We start from the raw sequence: 7682 nt of genomic DNA on the forward strand, positions 1-7682 counted from the left end.
CTACCTTTCAGCAGGACAATAACATAAAACGCAAAGCCAATTAGACACTGGAGTTACTTACCAAGACGACATTGAATGTTCCTGAGTGGCCTAGTTACGGCTTTGACTTAAATCGGCTTGAGAGTCTACGGCAAGACTAAGAATGTCTGTCTCGCAATGATCAACAACCAACTTGACAGAGCTTGAAGAATTAAAAAAAAAGAGTCGCGCTAATACAAAACATGAGCTGGTGCACACCCAGAGGACATTATTTAGTGTAGAGGTGCTGACTAACAGCGAATACACTGTAAACTATAAAAAACTATATTTTTTTGTAGATTGTTGACAAAGAAATGGCAATACAATCAATTTTAATCCCACTTTGTAACATAAAAAAAAGTCAAGGGGTGTGAATACTTTCTGAAGGCACTGTACATATCTACTGTATAGAAGTCATTCTACTGTATAGGAGCCTGAACTTGTCCTCGTTTTATTAACTTTAATATTCACAGTAATCCTGGTTGACTGAATCATATGTTCATTTCAGGGAGGACTGTCCCAGTTGATCTAACCGTCTGATGACACTAGGTTATCATCAGTGAATTACAAAGACTCCTCCAGGTGTGGACATATTAAGCACCTAGTTTAAAGTATAGAGTGCATTCGGATCCCTTGACTTTTTCCACATTCTGATTGCAGCGTTATTCTAAAATGGATTCAATCGTTTTTTCCCTGATAAATCTCCACACAATAACCCATAATGACAAAGTAAAAACAAGTTTTTAGACATTTTTGCAAATTTATACAAATAACATTAACATCCCCACAGCATGATGCTGCCACCACCATGCTTCACCGTAAGGATGGTGCCAGGTTTCCTCCAGACGTGATGCTTGGCAATCAGGCCAAAGAGTTCAATCTTGGTTTCATCAGACCAGAGCATCTTGTTTCTCATAGAGTCTTTAGGTGCCTTTTGGCAAACTTCAAGCGGGATGGCATGTGCCTTTTACTGAGGAGTGGGTTCCGTCTGGCCGCTCTATTATTAAGGCCTGATTGGGGGAGTGCTGCATAGACTGTTGTCCTTCCGGAAGTTTCTCCCATCTCCACAAAGGAATTCTGGAGCTCTGTCAGAGTGACCATCGGATTCTTGGTCACCTCCCTGACCAAGGCCCTTCTCCTCTGATTGCTCAGTTTGGCCGGGCGGCCAGCTCTAGAAAGAGTCTTGGTGGTTCCAAATTTCTTCCATTTAAGAATGATAGAGGCCACTGTGCTGCATAAATGTTCTGGTACCCCTCCCCAGATCTGTGCTTCGACACAATCCTGTCTCGGAGCTCTAAGGACAATTCTTTCTTTGGTTTTTGCTCTGACATGCACTGTCAACTGTGGGACATTATATAGACAGGCGTGTGCCTTTCCAAATGTCCAATGAATTTAATTTACCACAGGCGGACTCCAATCAAGTTGTAAAAACATCTCAACGATGATCAATGGAAAAAAGATGCGCCTGAGCTCAATTTCTAGTCTCATAGCAAAGGGTCTGAATACTTATGTAAATAAGGTATTTCTGTTTTGTAGTTTTAATAAATGTGGAAACATTTCTAAAAACCTGTTTTCGCTTTGTCATTATGGGGTATTGTATGTAGATTGAGTAGGAAAAACATTTATTTAATACATTTCAGAATAAGGCTGTAATGTAACAAAATGTGGAAAAAGTAAAGTGGTCTTGTCAGAGTGTGCTCAACTGGTTGAAGGAAGTCAGGTGCAGGAGAGCTGAGATGAGTGAACAGGCACACTTTAATCAGGCAGAGGAAAACAGCCGGACGCAACTGCGTCCCAACACTCCAGCCCAAGGAAGCGATAGCGCACAAATCACACAAATACAGGTACAAAATAACAAAACCACGAGTTACAACAATACCTGGCGCAAAACCAGCCTGTAGCTTCACACACGTAACGAATGAACAATACCATACACAGAGATGGGGGGGGAACAGAGGATAATATACACGTAGAGTAATGAGGGGATGTAAACCAGGTGTGCGGGAAAAAACAAGACAAAACAAATGGAAAATGAAAGGTGGAGCTGCGATGGCTAGAAGACCGGTGACGTCGACCGCCGAACGCCGCCTGAACAAGGAGAGGGACCGACTTTGGCGTGAGTTGTGTGACAGGTTTGAATACTTTCCGAATGCACTGTATGAGAAAGCAACATAATGCAGATGGGAACAAAGATATAATGGATTTGTCCAATGGATCTAACATTTGGGCTAATAAATCCAGGTGTTTTGTGCATACACATGATATATGCAGTGTTTGACTGGAAATTTAACCATTAATTCACATATACAGTACCAGTCAAAAGTTTGGACACACTCATTCCAGGGTTTTTCTTTATTTCGACAATTTTTTACATTGTAAAAATAATAGTGAAGACATCAAAACTATGAAATAACACATATGGAATTATGTGTTAAACAAAAATATATTTTATATTTGAGATTCTTCAAAGTAGCAACCCTTTGCCTTGATGACAGCGTTGCACACTCTTTGCATTCTCTCAACCAGCTTCATGAGGTAGTCACCTGGAATGCATTTCAAATAACAGGTGTGCTTTGTTAAAAGTACATTTGTGGGGGGATCACGTGTCCCTTGAACGAGATGGCCGCGTGAACTAAGAGCTCCGCACAGGTAGTTTCCAATTCCTATTCTTAACTCCACTTCAAGTTTAAACTCCTTTAGCTTTAGTAAAAAAGTAATGGCGGCTACAAAAGGCGACACTACAGGTGACATTTTTACCCGGACTCGAGCATTAGCGACGGAAAAAGCCTCCAAGAAGAAACTAGCTTCAGAAAAAGCTAGCGCCATGAGCCAGGAGCAAGAGCACCCCCCCCCCCCCCCCCCCCCCGAGGCCCAACGAATGCCAACCTCGCACTCTGTCGAAGACATCCTTTCTGAGTTGAGATCCCAACGTACAGAACTCAACATTACATTACAACGCTTTGCCTGACATCAACAACAAGATAACCATAAACGCGGGGCGCCTGGACGAGGCAGAGGGGCGAATCCTATCCATGGAAAACTTATTGACAGATGCCATGGAAACAATAGCATATGCTAAAAAGAAAATAGAGCATCTGGAAGAGAAAACAGAGGACCTGGAAAACAGGTCCTCTGTTTTGGGTGAAAAAGAAGAAGGAAACATGCCACTGATCCGCTACCTGTAAGACAAACTTCCCGAGTGGCTCCATCTGTCCATCGACAGGTCCATAGAACTCGAGAAAGCTCACCGAGCACTGAGGCCCCCACCAGCAGCCAGACAACCACCGTGCCCAATCACCATACGTTTCCTGATATTCACTGACAAGGAACAAGTCCAACAGGCGGCGAAAATCAACACCATCACAGTGGGAAACGCCAAACTCACTTTACACCAGGACCTGTCAGCTGGAATACGCCGAACGCGCCGAGAGTTTGACGAGGTGAAGACCATTGACCGAGGCATCTTCAGGGGATTTAAATACCCAAACGAGCTCATGATTCTTCACCAAGGAGCCCTGCGACACTTCAAAACTCACGAAGAGGCAAAATGTTTTTTGAAAGACAATCTTGGTCAATGAGAAACGGACCAATGACTAAATGCAATTAATGCAATTACTAAAGGAGGTAAGACAACAAACATATAGCCGATATCCAAAGACCCACCCGCCTCGCTAAATGTCATTATAGCCGTCCAATCTATATTTATTTTCCTTTAGCTGAGAGGGATAGGCTCTATAGCCTAACCTAGGCCTACTAACGTTTCAGCCTACTTTTATTTCCCCCTGTTTTTTGTTGCTATTATTACTTGTGGTTCCCTATGTCCCTTGGGGGAGGTATATGTAGGCTGGGCTATTGATTTTATTTTCTCCCTCTTTTAGTGTGGTCTGGATGGGGGCTACGTTGTCATTTACTCAATGCGGGGCGGAGAGGATGAGGCATTTCTTTGGTGGGGAGACGTCGTGCGTTGCTAACTGTTCCCATTTTCTTTTCTTTTTTTCGGAACACAGAATTGAGACTGAGCAGGGGGGGGGGTAATAGATCCAACGGGATGTGTCTAGTTGTTTGGGAACTCGGCTGGAGTGTTGTTATTTTATGTACACCATTTATTTTCCTTTTATGTGAACGCAGCTGTAACTATTATCCACTTTTACCCAGCGATGACTTGCACTAAAGTTCGATTACTGTTCGATGACGATGACTAGTACCTTAAATCTATTGACATGGAACTGCAATGGTCTAGGGCATGCAATAAAATGGAAAAAGATACGATGTTCTCTAAAAAAGGAAAAAGCAGACATCTCGCTATTACAAGATACACACCTCTGTGATGCTGAACATGCCAAACTCCGCAGAGCTTGGGTGGGAGAGGTGTATTTCTCATCTTTCAAATCAAACAGTAGAGGCACAGCCATACTTATACATAAGAATGTTCCATTCATAATTGACAAAAACATATCTGATCTGGAGGGGAGATTTATTTTGGTAACTGGGTCCCTGTCAACCAATTACTATCTTAAATATATATGCCCCTAACACGGATACCCATGCTTTCATGTCAAAAATGATAACCCTGTTCAATGAGCATTGTGTTTCCTTTGGCGTGGTGGCCGGAGATTTTAATTGTACCCTTAACCCAACCCTAGACAAATCATCTCAAGTCCCCACCACAAATCCTAGATCTGCAAAGATGTTGAACTCTCTTACTAAAGAGATGGGACTGATAGATATCTGGAGAGAGACTAATAGCTCATCTATGGACTATACATACTATTCTAATGTCTATAACACCTACTCCCGTATAGATTACATTTTTATCTCAAAGAGTTTCATAAATTCAGACACGTGTACAATCGGACCCATAGCACTTTCAGATCACGCCTTTGTCCACCTCCTCTTTGACCTCTGCAAAAACATCCCGAGGTCAAAGAGCTGGAAATTCAACACCTCCATGCTATCAAACGAAGCGTTCCATACATTGGTAACTACATGGATAGACAACTACACACAAGACAACAAAGATTCTCCTGTTTCTCCGGCCACAATGTGGGACGCTGCTAAAGCCACACAAAGAGGTCATCTAATTGCATATGCTTCTTCTAAGAAAAAAGCAATGGAAGCACACAGGCTAGATCTCGAGAGGGAGCTGGAATGTTGTGAAAAAGTACATAAACAATCCCCATATGACCCAAAAAATATCAATTTAACTTTTGATGATTTTTACTGCAAACTATATACCTCTGAGAGAAAACACACTGGAGGCAGAACTCCACACTTTCCTAGAGGGAATCTAGGAAAGTCCCCAGGCCCAGATGGATTCCCCAGAGAGTTCTACAAAGCTTTTTGGCCCCAGCTCAGCCCTATCTTCATGCATATGCTGGAGGATTTTTGCAAAAATGGAGTTCACCCAGACTCAGACTCAATGCACACAGCTCGCATTTCAGTGTTGCTCTTCCGGCCCATAAGCTTGTTGGATTTCGACTACAAAATAATTACCAAATTGCTCGCCAAAAGACTAAACACTCTTCTTCCCAAAATAATAAAAGTGGACCAAACTGGATTTATTAGTGACAGATACTCTTCTTATAACATTCGCCTTCTTTTTGATATTATTGATCAAATAAACGCACAGAAGACCCCTGTCCTACTGGCTTCACTGGATGCTGAGAAGGCGTTTGACAGGATGGAGCTTTTTGTTTTCAGTCTTAGAAAAGTTCAATATGGGCCCACATTTTATTAAATGGATCAAATCACTATACTCTCATCCAAATGCCATGGTGGCTACTAACGGACTGAACTCTGACAGATTCCCTCTGGAACGGGGCACAAGACAAGGCTGCTCGCTGTTTTCCCTGCTCTACTTGTTGGGGGCGTAGCCTCTGGCAGAGTTGATAAGGAGCAATCCAAGTATTATGGGTGTTTCTGCAGGCCTGCAGCACAAGATTTCGCTTTATGCTGATGATGTCTTGCTTTACATATCCAACCCTGAGAAATCCCTCCCTCTCATTTTAGACACAATTGCTCAGTATGGCAAGTTTTCAGGTTATAAGATCAATTTGAACAAAGCCACTGTCTGCCCTCTCAATATTACACTCACCAGCTCTATGAAGACACTATGTCCTTTCCAATGGAAAACACAGGGGTTTCAATACCTCGGGATCTTCATAACACCAGATCTGAATAGCCTTTTCAAGGAAAATGATCTCCCACTCCTGGATCGAATCAAGAACAATCTCCAAACCTGGATCTGCCTCCCAATTAGCTTAGTAAGAAGAATGAATGTAATCCGTATGAACATCCTCCCTAGACTGAACTATTTATTTCAGATGCTCCCATGCTATCTCCCAGTTTCCTTCTTCAAAACAACTAACCAAAGCATCACCAAATTTATATGGGGCAATAAAAAACCTAGGATCAAGTTCTCCACTCTATCGAAACCTGAATCTAAGGGTGGTCTTGCCCTTCCCTCCCTTCAATTGTACTACTGGTCTGCCTAAATCCGCAACATGCTAACATGGATCACAAACAGACAAGAGTCAACGTGTATTCAGATAGAAGCCCAATCCTGTGGTTCATTGCCCTTAAGCTCAATTATATTCATTAATAACTTTAGTGAAGTGGGCAACATAGCCAAAACCTTTGTGATTTACAGCACCCTACTAGCGTGGAGGGACTGTAAGAAATACCTGGGCATTTCCTCCCAAATATGTTCTCACTCGCCTATAGTAGGCAACCCAGACTTGCCAAAAGCCCTGAGGGATGCCAACTTTAATCTTTGGCATACAATAGGAATCAGGACCTTTTCAGACCTATTTCATCAGAAAACCACAACACTGAAATCCTTTCAAGAGCTCGGCCGGGAATTCGATGTGCCAAGATCCCATGTTTTTTTTTATATATCTTCAAATTAGACATGTAATTTCCTCATTTACCTCCAAGAGGAGGTTTAGAACTCAATTGAAGGAAGTTGAAACCCTTCTTGTCACAGCACAATCCATTAAAGGCAAAATATCTTATCTATAGACTCCTTTCTGAGAAAGGAGGCTCCTCCTTTACTCCTTTGAAAATAATCTTGGAAAAGCACCTTGGTCTGACTATCAGTGATGAGTTATGGGCGGAGGTTTGCGACAGGGTATACTGCACCTCTACTAATGTAAAAATGAAAGAATCTAATTACACATTTTTGTACAAATTTTATTACACTCCGTTGAGACTCCATAGAATGAAAACAGACATGTCTCCTAACTGTAAAATATGTACTGTATGTATGTATGTATATATATATATGTATGTATATATATATATATATATTTTTAAGCCTGACACATCTGTGAATGTGGAAAGTGTTGTGTTGGTTGAAAAACAAGAAAACTGAATAAAACGTTTACATTTTTTATTAAAGAAAGTTAATTTGTGAAATGTTGTTCCTTCTTAATGCGTTGTGTTGTGTTGTGACAAAGTAGGGGTGGTATACAGAAGATAGCCTTATTTGGTAAAAGACCAAGTCCATATTACGGCAAAAACAGCTCAAATACGCAAAGAAAAGACATGAAGGTCAGTCAGTGTGGAAGCATTTAAAGAACTTTGAAAGTTTCTTCAAGTGCAGTTGCAAAAACCATCAAGCGCTATGATGAAATTAGCTCTCATGAGGACCGCCACAGGAAAGA

The sequence above is a fragment of the Oncorhynchus kisutch genome, linkage group LG21 (assembly GCF_002021735.2).
Source record: "Oncorhynchus kisutch isolate 150728-3 linkage group LG21, Okis_V2, whole genome shotgun sequence".
In the NCBI taxonomy this organism is placed as follows: Eukaryota; Metazoa; Chordata; class Actinopteri; order Salmoniformes; family Salmonidae; genus Oncorhynchus; species Oncorhynchus kisutch.